The sequence below is a fragment of the Mobula birostris genome, chromosome 12 (genome assembly GCF_030028105.1).
Source record: "Mobula birostris isolate sMobBir1 chromosome 12, sMobBir1.hap1, whole genome shotgun sequence".
Lineage (NCBI taxonomy): Eukaryota > Metazoa > Chordata > Chondrichthyes > Myliobatiformes > Myliobatidae > Mobula > Mobula birostris.
Window position 1 is genome coordinate 24,787,637 of NC_092381.1, and position 17,353 is coordinate 24,804,989.

Here is a 17,353-nt window from a genome sequence, read left to right on the forward strand (position 1 = left end):
ATTAAGGAATTTAAAATTGCTTATCTTCTCCACTTCTAATGCCCCAATGAAGACTGGCCCATGAACTTCCAGCTTCCTCCTCCTGAAGTCAATAATCATCTCTTTGGTCTTGCTGACATTGAGTAAGAGATTGTTGTGGCACCACTCAGCCAGATTTTCAATCTCCCTCCCAAATGCTGATTTCTCACCACTCTTGGTGTTGTCTGCGAACTTAAATATGGCATTGGAGCTGTGCTTAGCCACATAGTCACAAGTATAAAATGAGTAGAGCACCGGGCTAAGCCTACAGCCTGGTGGTGCACCTGTGCTGATGCAGATTGTGGAGGAGATGTTGTTGCCAATTCGAACTGACTGGGGTCTGCAAGTGAGAAAATGAAAGATCCAGTTGCACAAGGAGGCAATGAGACCCGGGACTCTATTCAATGCCGAGCTGTAGTCAATGAAGAGCATCCTATCTTCACTGTCCAGATGTTCCAGGGTTGAGTGAAGAGGCAATCAAATAGCATCTGCTGTTGACCTGATGTGATGGAGTGGATCCAAGTCGTTTTTCGGACAGTGATTGATATGTTTCATCACCAAACTCTCGAAAAACATCATCACAATTATTGTAGTGCTACTGGGCAATAGTCATTGAGGCAGGTTACCACATCGTTCTTAGGCACTGGTAAAATTAAAGCCTGCTTGAAGCTGGTGGGTACCTCAGACTGCCGAAGCAAGAGGCTAAAGATATTGACAACCACTCCAGCCAGTTGACCTGCATAAGTTTTTAGTACTCGGCCAGGTACTGCATCTGGGGTGAATGCCTAACATGAGTTCACCCTCCTGAAGGATGCTCTCACATTGGCCTCAGAGACTGAAATCACAGGGTCATCGTGGGTTGTGGGAGTTTGTGAAGGTGCTTCCTTCAGCAATGTGCACAAATGCTGGAGGAACTCAGCAGGTCAGGTAGCATCTATGGAAATTAATGAACAGTCGACAGTTTGGGCTGAGAATCTTCATCAGGATTAGAAAGGAAGGGGGAAGATGCCAGAATAAAAAGGTGGGGGTTTGGGGAAAGGGGAAAAAGGTGATAGGTGAAACCAGGTGGATGGGAAAGGTAAAGAACTGGAGAAGAAGAAATCTGATATAAGAGGGTGGAACATGGGAGAAAAGGAAGGAGGGGCAATAGGGGGATGTGATAGGTAGGTGAGGAGAAGAAATAAGAGGGCAGAGTGGAAAGGGGAGGGAAATAAATTACCTGAAGGAGAAATCGATGTTCATGCCATCAGGCTGGAGGCTTCATAGAGGGAATATGCGGAATTGCCCCTCCACACTGAGAGCAGCCTCACCGTGGAAAAAGAGGAGGCCCTGGACCGACATGTCGGAACAGGAATGAGGAGTCATATTAAAATGATTGGCTACTGGGAAATTCCACTTCTTGCGGATAGAGCGGAGGTGCTCATCAAGCAGTTCCACAATTTACGTCAGGTCTCACCAATGTGGAGGAGGCTGCATCGGGAGCACTGATATAAGAGATGACTCCAATAGATTCGCAGGTGAAGTGTTGCCTCAGCTGGAAGGACCGCTTGTGGCCCTGAATGAAGGTGAGGGAGAAGGAGAATGGGTAGGTGTGGCATTTCTGTTGCTTGCAGGAATAAGTGCCGGAAGAGAGATCAGTGGGGAGGAACAAATGGACAAGGGAATCACAGGGGGAGCGATTCCTTTGTGTGTTAGGGGGTAGTGGGAGGTAGGTGAAGATGTGTTTGGTGGTAGGATCCTGTTGAAGATGGCAGAAGTTGCAGAGGATGATGTGTTGGACGTGAAGATCATGGGGTGGTAGGTGAGGATAAGAGGAACTCTATCCCTGTTAAGGTGTTGGGAAGATAGGGTGAGCATGGATGTCAGGGAAATGGAGGAGATGCAGGTGAGGGCAGCATCAATGATGGAGGAAGTAAAACCATGTTCTTTGAAGAAGAAGGACATCTCTAATGTCCTGGAAAGGAAAGCCTCATCCTGGGACCAGATTTGGCAGAGATGAAGGAACTGAGAAAAGGGAATAGCATTTTATCTCAAACATGAGAAAATCTTCAGATGCTGGAAATCCAAATCCGGTCTTCCAGGAGAGGTGACAATTCACCTGTGAGTCTGTTGGGGTCATCTACTATACTCAGTGCTCCCGGTTGTGGCCTCCCGTATATCGGTGAGACCCAATATAGATCTGGAAACCGCATTGTTGAGCACTCGTCACAAAAAGGATTTCCTGGTAGCCACCCATTTCAATTCTACTTCCCATTCTCATTGCGAAATGTCAGTCCATGACCTCGTCTACCGTCACAATGAGGCCTCACTCAAGTTGGAGGAGCAATACCTTATACCCTGTCTGCGTGGCCTCCAACCTGATGGCATGAACATCGATTTCTTGACTTTCTATTAATTGCCCCCCTCCTCTCCCATTCCCCATTCCTGTTTCCCTCTCTCACCTTATCTCCTCACCTGCCCATCACCTCCTTCTGGTGCTCCTCCCCCTTTTCTTTCTTCCATGGTATTCTGTCCTCCATCAGATTCCTTCTTCTCCAGCCCTTTTCTCTTTCACCAATCAACTTCCCAGCTCTTTACTTCACCCCCTCCCCCCTCCCAGTTTCACTTGTCCCCTGCCACCTTGTACTCCTTCCTCCCCTCCCCCAGCCTTCTACATCTGACTCTCTCCCCCTGTCCTTTCCAGTCCTGATGAAGGGTCTCGACCTGAAACGCTGACTGTTTATTCTTGCCCATAGATGCTGCCTGGCCTGCTGAGTTCCTCTAGCCTTTTGTACATGTAGCATTTTCTCTGATGTCCTGGAAAAGAAATTACTCCTTTTTTTTGCATTATATTTATTTTATTTATGATAATGAAAATGTTATATCTTTGCACAGTACTGCTACCACAAAACAACAAATGTCATGTCATACATGACAAGATATACCTGACTCTGATCTTGGGACATCCTCAGCTAAGTGATCAATAATTGGGATAGTTACAAAGTACATAGAACTTAGAATAGCGTAGCACAGATATAGACCCTTTGGCCCACAATATCATGCTGAACCAATTAAATTAGTAATCAAACAGCCAACTAAACTAATTCCTTCTGCCTACACAATGTTCATATCCTTTCATTTTCCTCTCATTCATGTGCCTACCAACACCTGAGGCAGCACATTCCAGGAACCCACCTCTCTCTGTAAAAAAAATTACAAAGTAAATTTGTTATAGAAGTACTTATATTTCACCGTGTGCCACCCTGAGTTTCATTTTCTTGTGGGCATTCGCAGTAAATACAAAGAGACACAGTAGAATCAATGAAAAGCTGAGCATAAAGATGAAACGGAGAAACTGCAAAAGACAACAAATTGTTCAAATAAAAAATGAAAATAATAATAATAATAATAGTAATAATAATACATAAGTCCTACATATTGAGAACATGAGCTGCAGAGTCCTTCAAAATGAGTCCATTGGTTGTGCAATCAGTTCAGAGTTGGGGTGAGTGAAGTTGTCCATTCTGTTCAAGAACTTGATGGCTTAAAGGTAATAACTGTTCCTTTACTGGTGGTATGGGACCTAAGACTTCTGTACTTCCTTCCTGATGTCAACAGTGAGAAGAGAGCACGGCCTGGATGGTGGGAGTCTTTGATGATGGATGTTGATTTTCTGCGACAGGGCTCCTTGTAGATATGCTCAATGGTGGGGAGGGCATTACCTGCAATGGATTCAGCTGTATCCAGCATTTCTTGTAGGCTTTTCCATTCAAAGGCATTCAATGCAACCAGTCAGTATACTCTCCATCGTGCGCCTTTAGAAGTCTGTCAAAGTTTTAGAAGACATGCTGAACCTTTGAAAACTTCTAAGAAAGTAGAGGCACAGCCGCACCTTCTTTGTAACAGCACTTACTTGCTGGACCTAGGACAGGACAGAATCAGAGAGACTCTCTTCACGCTGTACTTTTGAGTGTCTGTGGTTTCTCTCCTCAGAAACCTCAAGAACATCCATAAACTGTGAATTACCTTGTCCCAGCAAAGTTATACGAATACTCAGAGAATCTTTTCTGTTATGATGTGTCCCCATTGTAGAAGTGAAATTCCATGGAACTTGATATGTGCATGAAATATTGAAGTAAACACTGCAATTGTGATAATTCAATTACAAATTCTATTCTGAGTTCAGAGGAATCTGAGAGCTTCTCCCAATAAAGAGCCTTTCACCAGCTGTCCTGAATATCTGCTTGTCATGCTGAACCAAGATCTTTCACATTGACAGTTCCAGTCCCCGTGTGGTTCTTTCAATGACACTTCTTCGAGGTTCATCACCATATCATTTTGGAGAGGCTTGTGAGATCCTGAGAGTGATGCTGTCTGGAGTTTAGCTGCCCTGGTGCTTGGTTCCTGGTAGGGTCATCCATGGCAGTAAGCTCAAGGGAAGGATCCAGACAAAGAGTGATTCAACATGACCTCAGCTGAGGAGGTGGCGGAAGATGATGACACATCAAAAAGGCATTCAGAGTGGAGGAAGGCTGCAGCAGCAAAGGGTCCCCAGTCATCTTGCGTTCCATGGCACTTGACCCTGACCCCGAACTGTCAAAGGCCATAGTGGCTGCCCGTGCATCAGACTCCCCTGTTAAATAAAATCATGCATGGGCATTGTCCATTACGGGAATCCACTCTAACCTCCCAGACAGGCATCCACTGTACCCTCCACAGCCACCTGAAGCCCCACCAATAGACAATGTCTTAGGAAGAGATCATACTCGACTCAAGTGATTGGCACTATTCAGTGTCAGAACAGAGATGTGAAACAGAACAAAGAAAAATTAATAATTCCAGTTACATCAAAGAAGTAAAACACAAGACGTCTATGTTGAGAGCATCCCACTTCCTGACCTCCGTTCCTTCTTACTCCTGGCTAATTAAGACTTATATTCAAAACTGATTTTGTGAGAGAAGCTATATTCTTATTGTGCTTATTCTGCCAATGTATATCATCATAGTTGACTTCAAGCAAGTCAAAAATGAGTATGAATCCTTTGCAAATGTATCCCCTGTTGACCCATTGAGAGGAAGAAATATTTAACAAATGCATTACCTGTCATACGGGAAGAAGCTGTTTCTGAATCACTGAGTGTGGGTCTTCAGGGCTCTGTACCTCCTCGCTACAGCTCTGTTTCTAAACATAACAACGTCAAACAAAATACGTTCAGTGCATTACAATCTACCCGCCACCAAGGATATACTGTGTAATGGCTTCTTTGTAATGTTTCACTGCTAAGGCTAATGTAATGGCTTCTCTGTAATGTTCACTGCTGGGGTAACGGTTTCTCTGTAGCAGCAATGTTTGGGTTATGGCTGGAGATAACAGGACTGTAGTATGCATGTTAGCCAATCGGAGATTGTTGTTTTGTCTTGTGTACCTGGAAGGGTGTTGTTTTCGTGGTCTTTTGTCGAGGAGAGATGAAGAGGGAAGACGCATGTGGAGAGAGCTGGTAGGCCACCGGACGGAGTGGACTGGAATCTGAAGGTCGGCAATGCTCAGAGGAGACCGATGGTGGAAGAATGACTACTGAGTGAGCTCCAGCGTGACTTTGACTTGACTTGGGCCCTTTTTTTGTTTATTTTCATTACTAACCCTATATTCAGATTAAGATTCATAAAGCTCAATCATTTAATTGCATATGGCGTACTGTCTGATATTTTGCATTGTGGGTTTGTAACTGGGGGTACATTACACAGTATCCACACAAACATGGTTACCCAGTTTGGTGGGGCCAAAGGCTGTTTCCCCTAGATGAACACGAGCTGGGCAAGCTTAAGGGTTAGAATTGTGGGGGCTCATCCGGGATTGATTCCATTGGATGATGTGTGATTGCCCTATTTGTGCTAGTATGGATACTGCTGGGGTGGAGCGCTGGTGTGCCTCTGTGGGGTTGCCAGTAATTAATGCATGCGAGTTGAGTGGGATGGATATTCATACCCCGGATGGATTGTTAATTCGATTTTTGAGTATGGTTAAAGCTGTTGGCAAAGTTGAAATCATAGCACGAAGGTTTGATAAAATGGTGGGCTCAGACCAGTTTTAATTCAGAATTGCGCTGACGTAATGGCTGTGGGACTGCCAGCATCTATCGGTGCCCCAGGTGAGGTGGGGCCATGGCCTGTCCACACTGTCAGGGAGGAGGAGAAGGGAGCCCAGCAGGCTGGGTCACGGGTCACAAGCTGAGTTGCCTGCAGTTGGGGCGGAGATTTCAGAGAGAGGATTCTATCGTTTCTGAGGAGTGAGGGGAAAGAGTGGTCGGATTTGGAAAGTTTAATTAGTCCCCATCCCCCAGTGAAGAGTGAAGGTTCTGAGTTGACATAAGCCCTTACCTCCCAGTCGAATAAGTGGCCCAATGCACAGGCAGCGGGTCCCCGCCGGAAGGTAAGAATTTTCTCTGGAATAGCGCCCACCCCCGAGGGGAACAGGAGTATGAGATGTGGGTGGAGCAGACCTCTCAGTTGTTAGATGAGTGGCAGTGCTCTGATGATGAAAAGCGACAGAGATTGGTTGAAAGTTTGAAGGGGTTGGTGGCTGATGTAGTAAGAGGCGTGACAGCCCTCTGTTCCTCTTGCTGAGTATCTAGGCACATTAGAGAGAGCTTTTGGTATGACAGGGAGCCCACTGGAGCACCGGGGGGGGGGTTTCAAAACGTGCATCAGGAGAAGGGGGAGAAGCTTTCCGTGTACCTCTCTCAGCTAGAGAGACAGCTAAATTGTTTGTGGCACTGAGGGGCCATTCAATGCGGCTGAGGTGGTTAAGTTAAGGATGGACCAGATAGCCAAGGGCACCCAGCCCCAGGACATGATTGCTTGGGGTCTCCGGCAGTCTTGTAAAACGTGCCCCCCCTCCCTAATTTGTTCAGCTGATCAGAGAGGTGCGGGAGGAGGAGAACATGTTGGGGCCGCGAGAGGACTCCATCAGCAGGGTACAGTCCTTGGTAGTAGCCCCTTGTGGTGAAGTTACCGGGGCCAGCCCAACCCGGGAAATGGTAAAGGAGATGGTGGCAGAGCTGAGAACTGAGATGTCCCAGGTGTTAACAGCAGGTGTGGACCCTCCGTATGATAGGACTGGTAGAGAGGCCCCCCCCCCCAAGGGGACGGACTACGCAGAGGGCTCCAGGTGACCGGGGTTCCACGAGAAGAGGGGCAGCCGGTAGCATGTGCTATAACTGTGGGGAAGAGAGACACTTCCAGCGGGAATGTGAGCGGCAGGAAGTCCCTCGGAGAGCAAGCCCCCAGGTATCTAAGCAGGGAGAGGTGTCAGGAAACTTAGGGGAGACCCAGTGAGGAATTGGCCTGATGCCTCTGGGGGAACACATTCCCAGCAATGTACCAAGAACTCCCGAAAGCAAAAGACCCTATTCCTGAAGGCTTAGTGGGACTATGCTCCAGTGTGTCGCTACGGATAATATACGTTAAAGCCATACTCGACACCGGGTCGGGGTCACATTACTGTACCATTCGTTTTACAACCGGTATCCGAAGCATTTACCCTTAATACCATTCAGTGCACTGGAGATTTGGGGTATTAGTGCTGGTGATTATCCATATGATGGTTATTTGTCAGTGAAACTGGAGTTCTCGGAGGCCACTGTGGGAATGTCTGAGGTTCTTGATACAGTGGTGCTGGTTTGTCCGGACCCTGTTGAGACAAGCGGCATTTCAATTCTGGTGGGGACCAACACCCCTCTTGTGAGGAGGCTCATGGGGGCCTGCAAGGAGAATGCGGGTGAGAGCTTTTTGGGGGCATTGTCTGTGCACCCAGTGTTTCGAGCTGCTTTTGAGGAAGTGTGTGGCAGCATTGGGCTGGATACCGAATCTAAACGAGGGACTGTGGTTCACCCAGTCAAAGCTGGTACGGCCTGGGGAAATAGCGAGAGTGATGGGGACCCCCAAATTTCCCGGAGTGCCTGAGGGCGAAGCCGTCTTAGCAGACGCTCCGGAAGACCATGAGGGGAAGTCGGGATTTCCTGCTGGGGGGTACTGGTGAGGCCCAAATTGCAGAAGCCCTCGGTTGTACAGGTGAGCAGGTGCCAGTGATTGTCAGGAACACTACGAAGAGGGAGGCCACCTTCAAGCGGGGGATGTCCCTGGTGCATTTGTTCCCGGTGACGGTAATGTCTAGTGCCCCCGTGAGGCATGCCGGAGAGAAACTATTGGAAAAGGGGGGAAAGTCGACCACTGTGTCATTCAATTTCGGGGACTCCCCAGTGCCGCTGGGTTGGAAAAGGAGGCTGGTAAAGAAGACGTTGAAATTGGAAGCAATGTCCCTCTAATTTTTAGTAGTCAGTGTGCGTAAAAATCTTATGTTGTGTAAATTTTTTTCCTGTGACAGAAGTATGTGAGCACTGAATGCGAATGCACACGTGGCACAGTTTATGTAGGTTTACAAAATATTTGACATAAAACTGCACAGAATAACAACAGAATAACATACATATTTAAGTCACTCAGTTATTTTTTCTCTTTCCTGTCTTTGACATTTACCCATTCTTTGTAAACTCTATCTAGACTAATAGAACTTCCATCCAATTGATAGCTTTTGATTCTGATTAACATATCCAAATGACATTCACCTAAACGGTTTCTCAACTTGTTTTTCAGTTGATTCATTATTTCAGTGTACCAGTTTCTACTATTTTGTTAAGCCATTCAACTTTAAACAAATTTGCAGTTCCTTTGCACTTCACGCTCTTCGCTTCTTTTGAATTCGACATACTGAATCAATATTCTTTTCAATAAAAACTTAGTAAGCTATCTACAGGATTTGAAACAGATCTTTGTAAACTTTACGATATGAACACTATCCACCAAAGATGGCTGCCGCCGTGATGCAGCTGTACAAACTGGAAAAGGAAAGGTGAGGTGACGTAAATTAGTGATGTGCATAGTGGTATTTGAAAAATCAACTAACTAGTTAACAGAAACAATTAGCTAAAAGATTATTTTCAGTAAGTATAATTATTAATTACATTATTTTAGGTAACTAATCTTTTGTGCGCTGGTTGAAAAACGTGTGTGTGCGCTTACACGAGCACAGCTTAGAGGGAACATAGATTGGAAGGTGTCTTTTCCACTGGCGAGTTTGATGTGGGTTGTTCCAAGAGCGCTCATCACACTATCCAGGTGACCGAGGACACCCTGCTTAGAGAGAGGTCGTGGCAACTGGCCCCTGCAGACATGGAAGATGTGCGGCAGCACTTGTGTAAGTTGAAGGAAGCTGGGATCATCACTGAGTCCCGAAAGCCCTTAATCGTCCCCAATCACAGTGGCCTGGAAGAAGAACGAGAAGGTACGCATGTGTGTGGACTAAAGACTCTGAACAGGCGCACCATCCCTGACCAGTAAACGGTCCGAAGGATCGAAGATGCGCTGGCCTGTGTGAGTGGTGCAAAGTGGTTTAGTGTGCTGGATTTGAGGAGTGGATATTACCAGATCCCGATGAGTGAGACCGACAAAGAGAAGACGATATTTATATGTCCCCTGGGGTTCTTCCAGTTCGAAAGGATGCCCCAGGGCATATCGGGAGCCCCGGCAACCTTCCAGCGAGTCATGGAGAAGACAGTGGGGGATATGAACTTCCTTGAGGTGTTGGTGTATTTAGATGACCTCATATGGAAGGACATGAAGCGAGGCTACTGAAGGTGCTCGGCCGCCTGAAAGCTGAAGGGTTAAAACTTCCCCTGGACAAGTGCCAGTTCTGCCAAACGTCTGTTAGCTATGTTGGACACATAATCTCATGGAAGGGAGCAGCTACAGACCTGGCTAAGATAGAAGCGGTGACCACTTGGCCAAGGCCCCAGACTGTAAGCCCTTTGCGCTCGTTCCTTGGGTTCTGTGGTTATTATTGGAGATTCGTGAAGGGCTACGCCAAAGTGAGTCACCCCTTTAATCAGCTTCTGTGTGGTTACCCTCCCTTGGGGAAGAAAGAGAGGGGGAAAAAAGGACAGGAGAGTGGAGAATACCCGTTGGAGCCCTTTGGACAGAGGTGGGATGTAAAATGTGAGTAGACTTTTCAATTGCTGAAGGAGTTGCTGACCCAGGTGCCGGTGCTGGCTTTTGCGGACCCCCAATTACCGTACGTACTGCACACAGAGGATTTGAGAGGATTTAGGGGGCATCCTGTATCAAGATCAGGGCACCGGGTTGAGGCCTGTGGTGTTTGTCAGCCGGAGTTTGTCGTCATCCGAGAGAAACTATCCCACACACAAGTTGGAATTCCTGGTGTTGAAATGGGCGGTGGTGGATAAGCTGAGTGACTATCTGTATGGGGTCAAGTTTGAGGTGAGGACGGACGACAACCCTCTAACTTATCTCCTGACCTCAGCGAAACTGGATGCCACAGGCCTTTGGTGGTTGGCAGCGTTGTCTGCCTATGATTTCAGCCTGAAGTACCTGCCAGGGAGCCGGAATATTGGTGCGGATGCTTTGTCCCAACAGGTGCATGAGGGACTGGACAGGGACGAGGAGTGGGAGAGCATTTCTGCCCCTGGGGTGAAGGCCATGTGTCAGTTTGCCATCACCGTGAAGGCAGAGGAAAAGGAGAGGCAGGATCGAGCAGTGGATCAATTGGGAGCTTCTGATGACGCCATACCCCAAGTTTTCTGTAACCTGACTGCTCTGAAGACCAATCAGCTGCCAGAATTGAGTTCTGGGGAAGTGGCAGCTGCTTAGTGAGATGATCCAGGCATTGGCACTATTTGGTCCGCGGTAGAAAAGGGAGACATGGGTCAAGCGGAGAAGACGAAACACGCTTCCATGCCTCCATTACTGAAAGAATGACCTCGGTTGGAGTTGAAGAACCAGATCTTATACCGGGTCACGTCACCCCCGGACCGACCCCGGCGTTGTCAGCTGTTCTGCCTGAGAAGTATTGGAGGATTGCGTTGAAGTCACTTCATGATGACTCTGGACATTTGGGGGTGGAAAAGACCTATGGATTGCTCAGAGACCGGTTTTACTGGCCCCGAATGAAGTCGGAGGTTTGAAGAATACTGCAAGTCGTGTGTTCGCTGCATACGGTGGAAGAAACTGCCTACGCAGACAGCTCCTTTGCCCACTTGCAGAGTGCAGGGCCCCTGGACCTAGTGTGTGGATTTCCTGTCCATAGAACCTGATGCCAGCAACACGGCGAATGTCTTAGTCATCACGGACCACTACACCAGATATGCTCAGGCTTTTCCTACCAAGGACCAGAGGGTGACTACGGTGGCAAAAGTGTTATGGGAGAAGTACTTCTTTTATTGTGGCCTTCCCAGGCAGATACATAGTGACCAGGGATGGGACTTTGAGATCAGACTCATCTATGAGTTACTGGGCATGCTTGGAGTTGAGAAGTCGAGGACCACGCCCTATCACCCGCAGGGCGATCCCCAGCCTGAGAGCTTTAATTGGACCTTGCTAAGCATGCCCGTGATCCTGGAGATCAGCAAGAAGAGCAGGTGGAGTCATCATATAGGGCATCTGAATCACTGTTACAACTGTACATGAAATGAAGCTACTGGATACTCGCCATATTATCTGATGGTTGGGCAAGAGGCGAGGTTGCCCACTGACCTTTGCTTTGGGACTGACGAGGGTGACTTACTACGGAAGCCTTATCTGAAGTATGTGTCTGATATGAGGAGAGAGCTGAAAAGGGCTTATGAATTGGCTGGGGTCGCGGCCGCCAAGCAGAATTGAGGAAATAAGTGGAGGTATGGTCAGAAAGTGAGGTTTTCCCAACTCCCGCTGGGAGACAGAGTCCTCATAAGGAATTTGGGGTTACCTGGAAAGCATAAGTTGGCTGACCGCTGGGCGGCCACACCCTATGTGGTGGAGGATCAGATGCCAAACCTACCAGTTTTCCGGGTGAAACCAGAGGAGGGGAATGGGTCTGTCAAGATTCTCCAACGGAACCACCTGTTGCCCCTGGGACAAGAGGTTCAGGTAGACCCAGAGCCAGACTTGGAGCCTACACCTGGTAAGAGGACTCTGCGGAAACGCGGGGTGACTGCGGGGCCCACAGCAGGGGAGGCTGGGCTGGGGCCCGCCCATGAGCGGGATAATGATTCGGAGGATGATGATCTGGATGTGTGGTACCTGCTGCCTTTCGCTAACTCCCCATTGATTAAGGAAGAGAGTCCTGGCCCTTCTCCCACTGAATCAGGTGAAGTGGGGGGGGCTATCTGTGGGTAGTCTGGGTTACAACAGGACCCTGAAGGAGAGGAAGCGGGGCCTGGACACGGGACAGAGGGTTATGAGTTGTAGGGGGGCATGAGTGATAGATCGAGGGAGGATTCACCAAGTAGACCCAAAGTATCCCCAGTAGCGTCTGAGCCTGAAGTGTTAGGTGAGGAGGTACGGAGGTCTCAGAGAATTAGGAGACCACCGGATAGGTTGGCCCATGTCACCCCTGGGGAACAGGGCATGATCTCTACTGTTTTGGAGAGCTATGTCACTGCATTTTGCACCTGGATTGGGCTTTGTGTTTTGCAGGAAGGGTTGGCGAATTATCTCAACGTCATGAGGACATAACTAAATTTGGTGGGAGGAGAATGTAATGGCTTTGCTGTAATGTTCACTGCTGAGGTAACGGTTTCTCTGTGGCAGCAATGTTTGGGTTATGGCTGGAGACAACAGGACTGTAGTATGCATGTTAGCCAATCGGAGATTGTTGTTTTGTCTTGTGTATCTGGAAGCATGTTGTTTTTGCGGTCTTTTGTCGAGGAGAGATGAAGAGGGAAGACACGTGTGGAGAGAGCTGGTAGACCACCGGACGGAGTGGACTGGGATCTTAGGGTCCGAAGGTCGGCAACGCTCAGAGGAGACTGATGGTGGAAGAATGACTACTGAGTGAGCTCCAACGTGCCTTTGACTTGACTTGGGCCCTTTTTGTTTTTGTTTATTTTCATTTCTAACCCTATATTCAGATTAAGATTCATGAAGTTCAATCATTTAATTGCATATGGCGTACTGTCTGATATTTTGCGTTGTGGGTTTATTACTGGGAGTACATTACACAGTATCCGCACAACCGTGATTACCCGGTTTGGCGGGGCCGAAGGCTGATACTCCTAGACGAACATGAGCTGGGCGAGCCTTAGGGTTACAACTGTATATGCAGAAAGCTGCCAGAAGAGGACTGATAGCATCATGAAGGATCCCACACACCCTGCTCCCACTCTCATCAGGGAGCAGTAACGTAGCATCCATGCCAGGACCACCAGACTCAGAGCAGTTACTTTCTCCAAGTATTAACTCTGATCAACACCTTCTCCCCCTAACTCCACTACCACTTTATTATTTCCCATCAGTCATCTTTTGCACAGGCTAGTGTCACTTTACGGACATACAATCAATCTACCTATATAAGTTATCTTATGTATTTATTGTGTGTGTATTTTTTTAAATTACCATTGTGTTTTTTATTTTTTGGGTCCTAAAGAAAGGTCTCGGCCTGAAATGTTGACTATCTATTCATTTCCATAGATGCTGCCTGACCAGCTGAGTTCCTCAAGCAATTTTTGTGTGTTGCTTTGGATTTCCAGCGTCTGCAGACTTTCTCGTGTTTGTCACTCGTGGTTTTTTTTTGCTGCATCAGATTTGGAGTAAAATGATTTAATTATGCTTACAGTTGAGTACTGGAAATGGCATTAACAATTTTGAATTTTGAAGAGACCCACCCTGCACACTCCAATCACCAACACTTTATCACTTCCCATGAGTCACATCATGCATAGACACCCCTGTGCCACGTATCTCTTTATGGACATACAATCAATCCAGGATGTCTATAAACTCTCTTAAATATCTATATTTATTGTGCTCTATATCTTATGATTGTTTCATTGTTTTAAAAATAATAATTATTTTGTTCCCTTTTACACTTGTGCACAGGAAATGATGTTAAACAATCTTAAATCTTTTTATCTTGAATCTTAAATAACTAAGTCTTCAAAAGGGTTCTTCGCGGAAAGTTGAATCAGAATCAGATTCATTATCACTGCCTCAGATGACATGAAACTTCTTGTTATGTGGCAGCAGTAGAATGCAAAGACATAAAGTTACTATAGATTACAAAATAAATAAATATGCAAAACAGAGAGAATAATGAGGAAGAGCTCATGGACTGTTCAGGAATCTGATGGCAGATGGAAAGAAGCGGTTCCTGAATCATTGATTGTGGTTTTTCAGGCTCTTGTACCTCCTCGGTACAACTGTGTTTCTAAACATAACGTCAAACAAACTACAGTTCTATCCATGTCTGACACAAATTTAATTAAGGACTAGCGATCTAATTTAGGCAAGTGATAAAAACAAATGGCTCAGATTTCACTTGCAGCCTTCTGTTAGACAGCTGAAGGAATTTCCCAACCAACAGATTAAGTCCTTAAGCTAAACTGATCTGTGTCTGTTGCAAGAAAGTTTGATACTTGTAGTGGGCATTTCGCTCTCTATATTGGTTGACGTTATGTACTTGGATTTTCAGAAGGCCTTTGACAAGGTGCCACACTTGAGGTTGCCTAACAAACTACTAGCCCATGGTATTACGGAAAGATTCTAGCATGGATAAAGCAGTGGCCAATTGGCAGGAGGCAAAGAGTGGGAATAAAGGGAGTCTTTTCTGGATGGCTGCCGGTGATTAGCGGTGTTCTACAGGGGTCTCTGTTGGGACTGATTCTTTTTACGTCAATGACTTAGATCACGGAATTGTGGCAAAGTCTGCAGATAATATGAAAATACGTAGGGGACAGATAGTTTTGAGAAAGTAGAGAGGCTACAGAGGGACTAAGAGAATGGGCAAAGAAGTGGGCGATGAAATACAGTGTTGGGAAGTGAATGGTCATGCACTTTGGTAGAAAAAATAAGACTATTTTCTAAATGGACAGAAAATTCAAAAATCTGAGGTGCAAAGCAACTTGGGAGCCCTTGTGCAGGACTCCTTACAGGTTAATTTGCAGGTTGAGTTGGTGGTGAAGAAGGCAAATGTAATGTTAGTATTCATTTCAAGAGGACTGGAATACAAAAGCAAGGATGTAATGTTGAGGCTTTTATGAAGCACTGGTGAGGCCTCACTTGGAATATTAGGAACATTTTTGGGCCCCTTATCTAAGAAAGGATGTACTGACATTGGAGAGGGTTCAAAGGAAATTCACAAAAATGATTCTGGGATTAAAAGGCTTGTCATATGAAGAGTGTTTGATTGCTCTGGGCTGTACTCACTGGAATTCAGAAGAATCAGGGGTGATCTCAATGAAACTTATTGATTGTTGAAAGGCTGAGGTAGAGTGGATGTGGAAGGAATGTTTCCTTTGGTGGGGGAGTGTAAGACCAGAGGACACAGCCTCAGAAGAGAGAGGCATCCTTTTAGAACAGAGATGAGGAGGAAGTTCCTTAGCCAGAGAATGGTGAATCTGTGGAATTTGTTGCCACCGGCAGCTATGGAGGCCAAATCATTGGATAAATTTAAGGCAGAGGTTGTTAGATTCTTGATTAGTCAGGGCATGAAGGGACACAGGGAGAAGGAAGGAGACTGGGGCTCAGAGAGAAAATAGATCAGCAATGATGAAATGATGGAGCAGACCCGATTGGCCAAATGACCTAATTCTGTTCCTCTATCTTATGGAAATGTGGAAAACAAGGTACAAAATAACACAGCAAAGTTGATTAATGCAAAGCAGAGCAGGTGACCCATTCCAAGCCCAAAGGGCCCTACATTGAGTTTGTTTTGGTCAGGTGAAAACTTTAATAATACTATCAGGTTTTGATGATTTAGAATCATGCTTTCCCTGCCCAGTTTTGTACTGTATCTAGGCCAGGACATGTTAACACATGTATTGTCTGCTCTTGATCATTTTTGTTTTTTTTTCTGCTCAAACAGATCAATGTTATGTCAAATCAGTGCAAGACGGCAGAAATTCCATTTCAGATTAATGAAACTGCAGTCATTGATAATCTGAAGTATAAAATAAATTCTGGAAACAATAAACCCTTAAAATTTTGCAATTTTGTGAGATATGTTGAAAAAATGCATCAAAATAATTACATTGATGGCCGAATGTCTTTAAAATAGATTTTCATTTTTAGCTTGTCACGTCCAAATTATCAACCACCTTGGATTAAGCACGTACAGTCTGTGCAGTTCACTTCAATTTTCAGGACTTCAATATGGTTTATTTTTCAGCAATAACTTGCATTTGAAATTGTTTATCAATAAAACCTTATCATTTCATAATATAAAATAAACTGTCAACTAGGATTATTCACTGATGTTGATGAACTGTATTGCAAACTGGATAATTCGAACATGGAACAATACAGAACAGGAGCAAACTCTTTAGCCCACAATGGTTGCACTGTGGTAAACCATATATATGTTGTAACTGGGTTAACTGTCTGGAGACGCCCCTCTGCTGACTGCCCCTGTAGCTCCTCCCTCAGATTCCTGTACAAAGGTGATTTCGCCTTGCCCCTCCCCCTCAGTCTGGGGGCAGACACTCACCATGGAGGTCGTATTGTACAGCGAATAAAAGCCTTTCAGTATTTTACCAAACCTCAGTCCTTTGGAGTTATTGAAGGTGCTTCAATTTTATTTGCTGTAAATTTTAAAGCATGGAATACTTGCTGAGACCCGACAGGTTAGACATCGATCCGCAAACGCCATAAGCTGGAAATGCTTTTGAACTCTGGCTGGCCTGCTTCAAAGTGTACCTAGAGGAGATTAAAGCCACCGACCCTGTAGCGAAGCGCAGAGTTCTACTCTCCAGGGTCAGTCCACGGGTCTATTCGCTGATCAGAGACCAGCCGAGCTACGACGGCGTGATGAGCGCCCTCAAAGGACAATACCTGTGGCCGATAAACAGCGTCTATGCTCGGCACCGCTTAGTGACATGGCAACAACGGCCCGGGGAATCAAGTGCCGAGTTCGTCCAGGCCCTATGGACACTCATGCGAGCCTACAATTGCCAGGAGCTGACGGCGGCACAGCATACAGAAATCCTAGTGAGAGACGCCTTCGTCACGGGGACCAGGTCAGTGTATGTGCGCCAGCGGCTGTGGCAAAAAGCCGATCTTACCTTAAGTTCGGCGATCGAGCTGGCCGACACGCTGGAGGATGCTCTGCATAACTCCGAGGCTCTCCAGGCACGCGATCCGCTGACGGCCTGGTGGGCGCCGCAGACCCCACAACCCACCGGCGAATCGACCTCGGCTGCCGCCAGTCGCGAGTCCATGAAGTGCTACTTCTGCGGACTCGAGAAGCACCCCCGGAAACGCTGCCTGGCTCGACAAGCTACCTGCTCCAGCTGCGGAAAGAAGGGCCACTTCG